This window comes from Pan troglodytes, chromosome 1, assembly GCF_028858775.2.
Source record: "Pan troglodytes isolate AG18354 chromosome 1, NHGRI_mPanTro3-v2.0_pri, whole genome shotgun sequence".
Lineage (NCBI taxonomy): Eukaryota > Metazoa > Chordata > Mammalia > Primates > Hominidae > Pan > Pan troglodytes.
The window spans coordinates 107,105,118-107,119,381 of record NC_072398.2 but is presented as its reverse complement, the minus strand read 5'-3'; the positions used below and the strand labels follow the sequence as shown (position 1 = coordinate 107,119,381).

The 14,264-nt window shown below is 45.1% G+C and overlaps 1 non-coding gene across 1 annotated transcript; it reads right to left on the bottom strand.

Moving 5' to 3' along the window:
- Positions 1-5,350: 5,350 nt before the first annotated feature.
- On the bottom strand, positions 5,351-5,514 carry LOC112207615 (U1 spliceosomal RNA). Its single transcript, XR_002942040.2, has one exon. It is a non-coding gene; the product is annotated as a U1 spliceosomal RNA (small nuclear RNA).
- Between the last annotated feature and the right edge of the window lie 8,750 nt (positions 5,515-14,264).

The window sequence follows — 14,264 nt, the reverse complement described above, 5'->3', positions numbered from 1 at the left end:
TTAGGATCGATGGTTCCAGACCTAACTTGGCAGTAGCACTGCTTTATTCAGATGGCCCATCCGATTCCGAATGTTAATTTGCTCTGTTCTTCATATTCAGATTTTTATGCCGAATTTCTAGCTCCTGCGTCTCTATTGCGGGCCCTAAAAGTCGCTGTTTCACTAAGCTTTGGAACCTGACTCCGGGAAATCTCATTCTTTCGTCCCAAGATCTCAGCCAGAAAGAGAGATCCGCGCGGCGGCGTCTTCAAGCGCGCGGGCTGGGAGCGCGGGTTCTGATCCTGGGTCGCCCCGGCCGAGCTCCCTCAGGGCCATGGGGAAGAGGAACCTGAGCAGCTCTGAGGGGCGAGTCTCTGAAGATGGGGCTCCCCCTTCTCCCGTCAGGACCCTGCCCCAAGGAGAAGACGCCTTAGTTAAAAATGTTTTCTCCTGCTCTTCAGAGCACTTGGGATGAGGTTCCTGATGGGTCTTGGGAGCGAACTAAGATGTCACTCCAGGCGCTCAGGACCATCGCTCTCATTTTCATATTTTGGGGCTGAGAGCGGTTACGAAGGACTGAAAAATACCGCAGTCGTTGAGGGGCTCAGTTTGGAGGACGAGCCGGGGTTGAGGGGGTGAGAGGACGCCTTCTTGGCTCCTTGGAGTGGACTGGCAGGTAAGGAAACACAAACTCCGTTTCCCCTTGCAGGCAGAACTGCAGGACCTGGGATGGAAAATTGGACAGTCAAAGAGTAACAATATTTATGTAGAGGTGGGTTGCGTGCATTAAAAATTGTTATCCCTACAGATAAGTGTAGGAAGGGACCAGGGCACTGCTGTTCACTACCAGCTTTGCAGCATATGTAACTTTGATAACAGTGTATAGTGCATAAAAATTCATTCCTGTTTACAAATATTTGATCACAACCAGTTACAGGTTTCTTTGTTCCTTCTCCACTTCCACTGCTTCACTTGACTAGCCCTATAGGAAAAAAAAATCATTCTTAAATATGATATTGTTTCAGTTGATCGTCAGCCCACCCGTTCCCCACTCCCTGAAAGTAGCTGGGACAACAGGTGTGCACCATGTGCTGGGCTCATTTTTGTATTTTTAGTAGAGATGGGGTTTCGCCATATTGGCCAGGCAGCTCTCGAACTCCAGAACTCAAGTGATCCGCCTGCCTGGGCCTCCCTACACCTCCCTGCTGGGATTACAGGCATGAGCCACCCCACTTGGCCATCATTTGTATTTTGAATTTAAATATTTTGTAGTCATCACTCTTCAAAGATTCTGGGTTTTGCTGCATGTGCATGATGGGATTCAGGACATGCTACTCCAAAGTATAACATCTTGGGGTATTGAATATTTTATGCTAAAGGAATATGAGTAAACCACAGAAGCAGGAAGGTCACTGTCACCCTCCCCCTGCCCTTCTTCCCTGAAATCAAGTATAAGACTTTTATGTGAGAGGTGCCCTCTCTGTACCCAGAGGAAAGGTGCATCCTTGATTCTGAAGACACAGGGACACAGAGAAGAGCCTGAACACAGAGGCCTGGCTACCTTTCCCCCACTTTGTTACTGTTAGATCATACTTTTATTGACTTATCATACTTCTCCATGACTATTCATTCTTGAATAAACCTACTGTTAAAAAAACAAAAACAAAAACTGAGGTTTAGCTGTTTCCATGGGCCTTCATTTCCTTTGGAAGGCGTTCCTGTCATGTAAAATTTACATTAAATAAATCTGTATGCTCTTCCCTTGTTAGTCTGTCTTTTGCTGTGAGGGTCTCAGCAGCGAACCTAGGCTGGGTGAGAAAAACTCATATTTCCTCCCCTACATGTAGAAATGTCTTCCACTGTAAAACTATATGATTTTTTTTTTTTTTTGACAGGGTCTCACTCTGTTGTCCAGGCTGGAGTGCAATGGCACGATATCAGCTCACTGCAACCTCCGCCTCCCGGGTTCAAGCCATTTTCCTGCCTCAGCCTCCCAAGTAGCTGGGATTACAGGTGCCTGCCACCACGTCCGGCTACTTTTTGTATTTTTAGTAGAGATGGGGTTTCACCTTGTTGGCCAGGCTGGTCTCAAACTCCTGACCTCAGGTGATCCGCCCGCCTCGGCCTCCCAAAGTGCTGGGATTACAGGCGTGAGCCACTGCACTTGGGCAAAACTATAAGAATTTTACTGGGGCAGATTTGAAGCAAGAAATTGAATCATTATTCCCCTTTGGATGAGCTGAACACATGAGCTAATAAACTCCCAGTTCCTCCCAGATAGAAATACTTCTCTAGTTCATTCCCCGAAGCTCCTTGAGGGTCAAACCTGCTGGAGATTGAGGGGCCTTCCTGGGATCTCCCAGCCCAGGAGGTTACTGCTGGTGAGAAGATTGCTGCAGTCTCCCTGGGAGGGTGCACGGCCACTGGAAAGTATCACTGCTGTAACTTCAATACAATTGGTTTTCATCACATCTGCTCTTTGTGCAGTGTTGCAGGCAAAATACAAGAGCTAACATGCACATGAGTAACACATGCACATCATCAGCTGTGTCTGCAACACAAAGTGCCACATTTCAGGCACAGTTGATTATGTGCATGTGTTTACTCATTTAGTCCTTACCTCAGGCCGAGGTCACACTATCACCTTCATCTTCCATGTGAGATGCACAAAGATGTTAAGTGACCTGTCCAGGGTCACTCAGCCAGCAAAGGAGGATTTGAAAGCAGGAATTTGAAGTGAAGGCAGCCTGTCTCCAGAAGACATTCTCAGAACCACTGCATTTATACTGCTCCTAACAAAACCACCCTTGCAAAAATTATGGCAGTGAGAAAAACCTGACATAGGAAAACTATGACTGTGAAAGAAATCTGACCTAACTGACTGCATCTTACTTCTAACCTCTGAGCTGCCTTTGTCCATTCCTGGGCATAGGCCAGGCTAACTATGAGAGAAGTTTAGTTCCAAGTCTAAGTCTGAAACAAAGATGTCTTCCTGAGACAAACTCCTTCCTATCTTGGGGATCAGATCTCCTTAGCAAAGCTAACAAATTAGGTGCGAGATTGGAAATTATGGCTCAGGAGCCATGCAGCCAGAAGCCACATGATTCCTAAGCTCCCCAACTGTGCCAGTATATAAGATTATTGGTGTCAAACCTAAGATTGGTGTTCAAGGTATTTTTCAGACCCTGCCTTATGATGGACTAGCTGGCACACCCAGACCGGTAAACTGGCTCATCTGGTCCTGTGGCCCTCACCCAGGGACTGACTCAGTGCAGTAAACAAGCTCTGACACTGTGATTTCATCCCCAACCCAACCAATCAGCTTTGCACATTCCCTAGCCCCTTGCCTGCCAAACTATCCAAAAAAAAAAGAAAAAGAAAAAAGAAAAAAAAACCCTAGTCTTTGAATTTTGGGGGAGGCAGATTTGAGTAATAATAAACCCCTGTCCTGGTCCCTCAGCTGCCTCTGCATTTATTAAATTCTTTCTCTATTGTAGAAAGCCTGCTGCTCTCAGCTCCATTGGCTTACCTGGGCAATGGGCAAGATAAACCTACCAGGCAGTTACATTAGTAAAAGAGAAACACAAATGGTAAGCATGCTTGAAAAGAAATATAAGTCTGTGTATTTCTTTGGAAGAAACACAAAAGGAGGAGGAATGATAAGACAGGCAATACACTGTCCTAAATATTTTCATGATTCTCCTGCCTCCTTCGTATCCTTCTTATCCCAAGAACTTCTCCCCAGAAACCTTCAACTTAAACATGGTCCTGCCAGAACTGGGTTTGTCCTTCCCTTTACATTTTCCTCTCACCTACCCTACACCCCTTCCATATCTAATCTGTTCTTTAACTTCCAGGTCATTGAGAATTTTCCATTTAAAAATATAAAAAATTCATAAAGCGGAAGATAACCAGTCATCCATATTCACACCTCCTGGAATTAACTACCGTTAACATACCTACATATTTTTCTTCCAAATCATTGTTAAACTATACATGCTAAGCATAGACCATACTAACAGTAGAGAAGATGTAAACATATGTAAAATTTTTGAAAACCTTACGTTCAAAAATAACTTCTCATAACATTTGGGCAACCCTGGAGTCACAGTCTTGTGGTACATCTACAGGGAGAAGAATATATATTTTAGCTAGACTGTCCCTAAAAGAAAAAGGAAGAAAAAATAATAAAGAAGGATATTTATACCTGAAAAAATAATAAAATAATAAAGACGCATATATGTATGCTTTTATAAAATTTAGCTTAGACTCTATTTTTATTTTACAAACATTCCATTTAATAGTGCATGAACTTAACTGCAGACAAAAAGACAGAAACAGAAACGAAGGAATTCCTCAACTCCCGATTACAGTTAGAGAGATATTTTTCTAAAGGAATCTTCTAAGGATAAACATACACTAAATTAAGTAGAAGACATTAAGATTTGGAGTGGCTTTCTTATTCCTTTTTACAATCAGGTTGATTAAGGTGTGAGTTGACTTTGGTACAGTGCATCCATTTCAAGTTTGACGACGTGTCTATTACTCTAAAAGGTCCTCTTGTGCCCTTTGCAGTCAGTTCCGCCCTCCCCCTGAGGCCAGCAGTCAATGATGTAGTTTCTGTCACTATACAGGTTAGTTTTAACTGTTGTAGAAGTTCACCTTGATGGCGCCACACAGGGTGCACTCTTTTCATCACTCGGCATAATGTTTTTGAGATGATCCACGCTATTTCATGTTTCCGTAATGTGTCCTATTTTATTGCTGGGTAGTTCGGGTAGTTGGGGTAGATCGCAGCACATTCTGGCGACAGGTGAGACTGCGGTTCTGACCTGCAGGCCTCGGTGAACATGAGCAAGGGCACCTGGGCGCCGGGAGAGCCCTCCCTTCCCCTACAGAAAGCAAGCGTGTTATGTTAACAACCGAACGGGGGGACCCTGCTTTCATCCCAAAGAACAGCACCCGACTGCGTAGTTTCTCCCTGGGTCTAGGAGGTGAGAACACATTCCCCGCTAGTACAGAAATCCTACAAACTCCTGCGGAGGCTGCGGTTAGAAGCAGAGGCTGTGTGAAGGGTGACTCTGGGGGCTATGAAAAAACACTAAGGTTTTCACAGAGCGTGAGAACCCAAGAGACTGGAAACCATGAAGCGATCTGCAAAAAGCAGCCCCAAGTAGAAAGGGAAGAGAAGAGCCCTGCGGCCAGTTAGCTAGTGTTAAAGGAGCTCACGGCGGCGGAGAGCATAACACGTTACTTTCTGTTTCCCATCATTGCGACTATAAGGAGAACACTTAACATGCCACCCAAGCCGCAAAACGGCAGTTTTAAGAGTAACCCTTACAGGGGAGTCTATTTTTTCATTGCAAAAATTCAGGGGAAAGCGCGGACGCAGTCCCCCACTACCACAAATTATGCAGTCGAGTTTCCCACATTTGGGGAAATCGCAGGGGTCAGCACATCCGGAGTGCAATGGATAAGCCTCGTCCTGGGAAAACCACCTTCGTGATCATGGTATCTCCCCTGCCAGGTAAGTATGAGTTCACACACTTCTGCCCTGTCACAGCTCCATATACCTCACCCTTTACACACATGGTCACTTGCCCCGCGTATCCCCGAGCCCTCCTAGCCCTGACACACAGCTGGGACCCTCAGGTCCGACCAGCGGTCCTGAGCCCGCTCCCACGGCACGGGAGCTCCTTCGTGGTGAAACAGCCAGTGGCGAAGCAGCAGCCCCTGCGCTGCCTCATCTACATAGAAGTCGCCCTATCCGTGATGTCACCGACAGCGCCTTCCTCGTCCCCGTCTGCTTTTCCGCCCCACCCTCCGCCACTCAGCCGACCAACATGGTGCCAGAGCCTGCGGGGGCAGTGATGTCTGCCTCTGCCTTCTTTCCCTCTCTTCCCCGCCCATGGTCTTCCCCAAAGAAGCGGGTGTTTCTGTTGTAGTTTTTTGTTTGTTTTTTGTTTTGCGCCGAGTCTCGCTCTGTCGCCCAGGCTGGAGTGCGGTCGCATGATCTCGGCTCCCTGCAACCTCCGCCTCTCGGGTTGAAGCGATTCTCCTGCCTCAGGCTTCCGCATAGCTGGGATTACAGGCACACGCCACCAAGCCCGGCTAATTTTTGTGTTTTTAGTAGAGACGGGGTTTCACCATGTTGGCCAGGCTGATCTCGAACTCCTGACCTCAGGTAATCCGCCGACCTCGGCCTCCCAAAGTGCTGAGATTACAGGCGTGAGCCATCACGACTGCCCAGAAGCCGGTTCTTAGCCTGTGTTGCCGAGGACCTCTTTGGCAGAAATCTGGAGCCTGCCCACCCTTCTTCAAATAATGGCTTGTAATGCGCAGACTAAAACATGGAGGATTACACAAGTAACTGGTTCACTTCACATCATTATCCTTGTGATGTAGCATTCTACTTGAAATTGGAAGCCGTTCGATATCAGAGAAACCATATCTATGAAACTAGAGAGGCTGCTCAGATGACTGCAAACCAGCCATCCTTACTTGTTTTACCACTAGTAGTATTATAAGGACGGTGGTCCAATTTCAGGAATCTTGTAGGGTTTTTTCAAATACAGCAATGTACAAATATGCTGCCCCAGCAGAGCACACTGGACACTCGGGCATGATGCTGGAGTTTGTCATCTCTTCCACGGCCTTCTCCAGACCTTAGCACTTACCTCATGTTAGCACTTTATGTTCTGCAAAGACAGAAACAAAGTGGTCCAAATTTGGAAAAAATATATATATATTTGGGGGAAACTATTTGAGGTGCTTAACAGATTACTTTTAATCTGTAGAATACAACACCAAACTCTGACAATACTCCACAGACTCCAAATCTATCAGGCAAGTTTTTCCTGTCCTTTGCTTTCATATAAACTGAATCATAAAGTGTATAGTGGGTTTTGGGGGAATATAACTGCCCAATGGGTTCATGTTGCCTGCTGCCTAGACAGAACCAATTTATCAAGACAGGGGAATTGCAATAAAGAAAGTTATTTACCCAGAGCCAGCTGTGTGAGAGACCAGTTTTATTATTACCAAAATCAGTCTTCCTGAGTATTCTGGGACCCGAATTTTTAAGGATAATTTGGTGGGTGGGGGCCAGTGAGTTGGGAGTTCTGATTGGTCAGGTCGGAGATGAACTCAAAGGGAGCTAAAGCATCCTCTTGAGCTGGGTCAGTTCCTGGGTGGGGGCCACAAGATCAGATGAGCTGGTTTATCCATCTGGGTGGTGCCAGCTGATGCATCAAGTGCAGGGCTACAAAATACCTCACGCACTAATCTTAGGTTTTACAATAGTGATGTGATCCCCAGGCACAATTCAGGGAGGTTTAGAGTCTCGTAAGATGATCCTAAACCATCATTTCTAATCTTGTGGCTAATTTGTTAGTCCTGCAAAGGCAGTCTACTCCTCAGGCAGGAAGGGGATTTGTTTTGGGAAAGGGCTGTTATCATCTTTGTTTCACAGCTAAACCATAAACTAAGTTCCTCTCAAAGTTATTTTGGCCTGTGCCCAGGAATGAACAAGGACAGCTTGGACGCTGGAAGCAAGACGGAAGCAGTTAGGTCAGATCTCTTTCGCTGTGATAATTCTCCCAGTTATAATTTTTGCAAAGTCGGTCTCAGGAGCAGAGGCATAGGTTTGACTTCTTTCACTCAGTCTTACATCTATGAATTTTTCATGTTATTCATGTGGTTATTTGTTTCTGTGTGTATTCCTTTGTATGAATATAGGCCAATTTATTTATTTATTCTACTGTTGCTGAACATGTTGACCTAAAAGAAAGAGGCTGAAGCACAAAATAGAATCTAGAGTTTACTTGAGCCAACATGAAGACAGCTGCCTGGAAGACTCACACCAAAAGAACCTTGGATCTGAGCTCCCTTGGGCCTTTGTCACAAGCAGGTTTTTAAAGGTCAAAAGGGGGGATGCACAATGGGCTGACAGAAAGCTGCCTGTCAGGAATTCTCATTGGTTTTCAGAAATAGCATTGATGAGAGCTTGGCTATCCCTTGTTATAGGGTGTGGGATACAGTGTTTGGTGTGGCATTATTAGATTAATTTACAGCTACCTGGGGTGATAGCAAGCAGTTTCAACAGATGAATACATAGCTCAAAAGGAAGGAAGCAGAAAGTGGTTGCTGTCTTGATTTAATGTCTCTCTGATCATGTGAAGTGGCTCACATTCCTCAGATAAAAATTCTTTTAAAAATCTTTCTTTTTTAAAGCATTGATCATCAAAAGCTCAGCCAAGGTGTCCCTCTTTGCCAGGAACACTCATTCCCGGATAGTCTTTCCCACGCTGAGGGCAGGGGAGGACAGGAGCTGCCTCACTGAGGAATTTTTAAGAGCGCCGCGAAGCCCAATTGAAAGTACGTCACAGAGTAGAAAAAAAAAAGAAGAAAAGAAAAGAAGAGAGAGAGACTTCAGTTAAATCTACAGCTGTCACTTGTTTAATCATCTCTAGTCTTCAGATACCATAAAATCAGTTTTCTCAGAAGTAAAACAGGAAATATATAACATTAATAATTTGAATAGCACAGATATAATTCACACAAGAATGAGAATCACAAAGAGAATCCGTATGCCAGAACAGTAAGGGAACCTATTCCATTAGGGAGCCAACGAAAAACATCAGGGAAAACATCACATCCCAGTTCTTCTTTCATGATTTCTTGTAGCCAAATGACTTCTAATTTTTTCTAGATGAGGTTCTACTTCATGGGAAGTATTTATTTTTGTATACGCAACAAGAGGTTGTAAACACCACACATCCACCTCCCTGCTCAGCTAAATCTATCATCTAAAGCGGGCTGCGGAGGCTGCTGTTGCTGGGGCTCTCCCCTTGGTGTTCTGGGCTGCGTTGTACTAAGTGGAGAAGGTGGTTGTGGGCAAGCGTTATGCAGAGATCACAACCAGGTGGGCAGGGGGCTACTCTCTCCATACTATCACTCGACAATGTACAATTCCTTTTATGAACTCTCGTAAGTGCTGCTGTATCTACCCATTGTTTTTGTTTTGTTTTGTTTTTTGAGACAGACTCTCTCTCTGTCTCCCAGGCTGGAGTGCAGTGGCACAATCTCGGCTCTCTGCAACCTCTGCCTCCTGGGTTCAAGTGATTCTCCTGCCACAGCCTCCCAAGTTGCTGGGACTACAGGCACACGCCACTGTGTGCAGCTAATTTTTGTATTTTTAGTAGAGATGGGGATTCACCATGATGGCCAGGCTGATCTCGAACTCCTGACCTCAGGTGACCCACCTGCCTCGGCCTCCCAAAGTGCTGGGATTACAGGCATGAGCCACCGTGCCCAGGTTCTAACCATTTTTAAATAAGAATAATATTGTCTTTGAAAATATATATCATCTAAAGTAATGCAATTATCTAGTACAATCTTAGCCAGTGAATAAATAGCTTTTTGTTGAGCTGTGAAAGAGGCGACAGTTTCATCAACAATATTTCTTTCTTTCTTTCCTTCTTTCTTTTGTCTTTCTTCTTTTTTTTTTTTTAAGACACAGTCTTGCTGTGTTGCCCAGGCTAGAGTGCAGTGGTGCAGTCTCAGCTCACTGCAGCCTCAACCTCCCTCTCTCAAGCAATCATCCCACCTCAGCCTCCTGAGTAGCTGGGACTACAGACATGCACCACTATGCCTGGCTAATTTTGTTTTTGTTTGTTTGATTGTTTTGTTTGTTTGTTGAAAGACAGGGTCTCGCTGTCTTGCTCAGGATGGTCACAAATTCCTGAGCTCAAGCAATCCTCCCACCTGAGCCTCTCAAAGTGCTGGAATTACAAGCATAGGCCCCCAAGCCTGGACTCTTTATTTTTCTTTCAGAGAGAAGGAGTGGCTCTGTCGCCCAGGCTGGAGTGCACTGTCGCCATCATAGGTCACTGCAGCCTGGAACTCCTGGGTTTAAGTGATCCTTCCACCTCAGCCTCTGAGTCACTGGGATTATAGGCCAGAGCCCCCATGCCCGATTTTTATCAGCAATGTTACCTAAGGTTAAAGAAGGATTTCTAACCACAGGAAGCAACATCCCATCAAAGCAAAAGCGTGCTCCCCCAAAAATGTATGGAGCTACTTTCTTAATGGTCAGGCAGGTAATTAGCAAGTTTTCTCCCAATAGGATCTCCATCTATTAATAAAATAGAGTGGTGGGCATGCCTAGTGAAAAGTTTGAGGACACTCATCCAATTCTTTTTTTTTTTTTTTTTTTGAGATGGAGTCTCACTCTGTCTCCTAGGCTGAAGTGCAGTGGCATGATCTTGGCTCACTGCAACCTCTGCCTCGCAGGTTCAAGTGATTCTCCTACCTCAGCCTCCTGAGTAGCTGGGAATACATGTGAACACCACCATACCCAGCTAATTTTTGTATTTTTAGTAGAGACGGGGTTTCACAGTGTTGGCCAGGCTGGTCTTGCACCCCTGACCTCAGGTGATCCACCCGCCTCGGCCTCCCCACTCATCCAATGTTGGGTTTCTTCAGAGCTATATATATATATAGGCATGACCAAATATCCTAAAAGACATTGCACTTCATCATTCCATGTCTTTAGACATTTAAGGGCCATAGATGGTGATCTCCTCCACAGACCAAATAAATGCTAGTGCACAACAGGTAAGTGTAGTATAATTTGGGTACATCAGCTTTCGGCATTTAAACCATGCATGGGTCAGACATGTTAGAGCAAGAGGGCAGGTTGGATCCTGATAGCAGGAGGGATTGTTTTTCTCTTAACTTTCCAATAGCATCATGGTGTTTACCACTGTCATTTCAGAGTGAGGCAACAATTTTTTGTTGGTTTTCTTTCTGATCTTTGGTTTTTTTTGCAACCGGGGTCTCACTGTTGCCCAGGCTGGAATGCTGTGGCAACATGACAGCCCAGTACAGTCTTGACCTCTTGACCTTCAGGGCTCAATGAATCATCCTACCTCAGCTTCCCAAGTGCTGGAGTTAGGCACACACCACCACGCCCTGCTTATTTATTTACTTTCTGAGACAGGGTCTCACTCTTTTGCCCAGTCTGGAGTGCAGTGGTGTCATCTGGATTCACTGCAGGCTCGAACTCCTGGGCTCAAGTCATCCTCTCAGCTCATACTCCTGAGTAGCTGGGACTACAGTTGGGTGCCACCATGCACCCAACTGTATATTTTTGTATATTTTGTAGAGATTGTTTCACCATTTTGCCCAGGAAGATAGTCTCAAACTCCAGGGCTCAAGTGATCCTCCTGCCTTGGCCTCCCAAAGTGCTGGGATTACAGGCAGTTATTTTGACAGTACAATTATGATGGGTTAAACTGAGACGTACGGCAGGAAGGTTAGGATGAGTCAGACAGATTCGATAAACAGGTTTTGCTTGATGTAACCCCGAGTTGCATCGTGAGTGCAATCAGGAGGAATACAGGTGAAATTTGGCACAGGATGTACCAATGGGTCATTATGGTCAAAAGTGGTTGGTGGTTTAAGGTGGCAAACCCAGCACCTTGTCACATTTCCCACAGTGGCAATGGTTTGTGAGATTCTGATCAGAGAATTATCCCTCCCTGATGTAATCAAATTAATTAAGGACAGTAAAACAGAAATCTGATCATAGGCATTTTGCTATGTATGTATGTATATGTATATACATGTACGTGCAATAGGACTAGTGTGTCATATCTTTAGAGAATATACATATAGGGTGATTTTACCAAAACCAATAGGATACGACCCCTACAACTTAAAGGAGCCCTGATGGTGCATGTATTCCAGTCAAGAGAAAAAGAGACTAACTCTTCCAGGTGCAGTGAGCACTGGAATTGTGAATAGCTGGTTATACAGGCCAGTATCTTGGGTGGAAGTGGGCTACAACAGATGTCAGCTACTTGCCATCTTCGTCAGGAAGGTGGCAGGTCACCTTTAAGTGAAAACCTCCACTGACAGATGTCCACTCTGGTAGGGTTGCCTTTTAGATATGAGAAACATGAATCTGTGTGTCAATGCCCTTATATTTACTGCCACAGAGATTAGGCAATAATACCTGATGTGAGCCAGGTGCAGTGGCCCACACCTCTGGTCCCAGCTATTTGGGAGACTGAGGCAGGAAGATGGCTTGACCCCAGGAGATAAAGGCTACATTGAGTCATAATTACGCCACTGCATTCCGGCCTGGGCAACAGAGTGAGACCCTATCTCAAAAAAATAAATTAATATTAATAATACCTACGTGGTGCCCTCCAGTGGACTTGGAGGGAGTATTTTATTTGATGTTGTTTCCAGTAAGCGACATCTCCAGTTTATAGGCATAGTTTTTGATATTTTCATCTCCCATCAGCTCATTATGAAAGGCATCCTTTATTAATTTGGAGCTCTTCATAAGAAGTTTTGTGAGACCTTAGAAATAATGGAGAATGTTACCTTTAAGAAGTGCAGTGCAGGTTCATAAGCCCCTTCATCTAACCACTGCATGGGTCTTCCTGTTCTAATTTCAAAGGGAGGGAGTGGAAGTTTTCCAGAAACAGTGGGGGATCTTTGGCCAGGGAAGGTTAAAAACTTCCCTTTTGAATTTTTATCTTATCATTATTAAGTTGCACTAGTCCAGAGGATTAGGGGTGATAGGCACAATGGAAATGTTGGGACATAGGCCAAACGTTACAAATGGATCCAACTATCTGACTGATAAGGTGTGTTCCTCAGTTGCTATGGAGATCAGATGGCACTCCCCATGAGGAATGATTTTCTCTAATCACAGTCTACCAGCTGCTTGGGCTGTGGCTCATTGGCACAGAAATGTTTCACTCCAGCGACAGCGCGTATAAATTAGCACCAGAAAGTATCTGTGACCCTGAGATGGAGACAGCTGGATAAAGTCTAACTGCCATGTCTCAAAAGGTCCTAAAGATACAATGTCCCTGTGACACATGAAGGGGTTTTCCAGGATTATGTTTGGGACAGAACAGACAGTACAGCAAGAATAAACCTTTTGCGCAATGGTAGGCGATGATTTTCAATACACTGCTTTCCCCATGCTATCATTTTGTCTGAATTCCAACGAGTCAGCTTATGAACTACTTTAAAATGGGTAATTGAAGCCTAAGGGGTGGATCAGGGTATCACTGGGCCCATACCATATGCATGTTTCTGGAAAAAACTTGTTCCCTTTATCTTTCCAGAGAAAATAAAATATTGACTCAAAATAAATTAATTAAATTTTAAAAAGAAACAGGGCCAACCATGGTGGCTCATGCCTGTAATCTCAGCACAGCTCTTTGGGAGGCCAAAGCAGGAGGATCACTTGAGCTCAGCAGTTGGAGACCAGCCTGGGCAATTTAGTGAGACCACATCTCTACAGAATTATTATTTTTCTTAATAGCCAAGTATGATGGTGCATACCTGTAGTCCCAGCTACTTGGAAGGCTAAGGTGGGAGGATCACTGGAGCCCAGGAGGTTCAGGCTACAGTGAACTATGATTGTACCACTGCACTGCAGCCTGGGCAACAGAGAAAGACCTTGTCTCAAAAAATAAAATAAAATAAAATGTCTTAGAAGTTTAGCTGTCCATCCTATGCAGCAGAATATCTATGTGTCATGTCCACCATGTCCTTCTGTTGTATCATCCCCTTAGTTAAGCCAGGAAGGCACCTGTCCCCTTATTAGAATATCATGGGCTCATGGCTAGCACAGTGGCTCACGCCTGAAATCCCAGCACTGTGGGAGGCTGAGGCACATAGATCTCTTGAGCCCAGGAGTTGGAGACCAACCTGGGCAACATAGCAAGGCCCTATCTCTACAAAAAAAAAAAAAAAATAGCTGAATGCGGTGGTACATGTCTGCAGATCCAGCTACTCTGGAGGCTGAGGTGGGAGGATAACTAGAGCCCAGGGGGTGGAGGCTGCAGTGAGCTGAGATCACGCCACTGCCCTCCATCCTGGGTGACAGAGTGAGACCTAGTCTAAAAAAAGTGGGGGAAGGGGGAGAAAGTTTGTTGTGCCAGCAAGTAAATGAAGAAAGGGACAGTATTAGAGTTGAGAAATAAATTGGAATATGATTTGATACCTTTCCCGCAGAAGATAAATTTGCTAAAAGTGCTGAAGTTAGAGGCATTACATAAGACCCGTTGCAGTTGCTCATGCCTGTAAATCCTGGCACTTTGCAAGGCCGCGGAGCTGCTTGAGCCCAGGAGTTTGGAGACCAGCCTGTGCAACATGGTGAAACCCCTTCTCTACAAAACAAATAAAAATTAGCAGGTCATGATGGCCCACTCCTGCAGTCTCAGCTACTTGGAAGGCTGAGAGACGGGAGGATC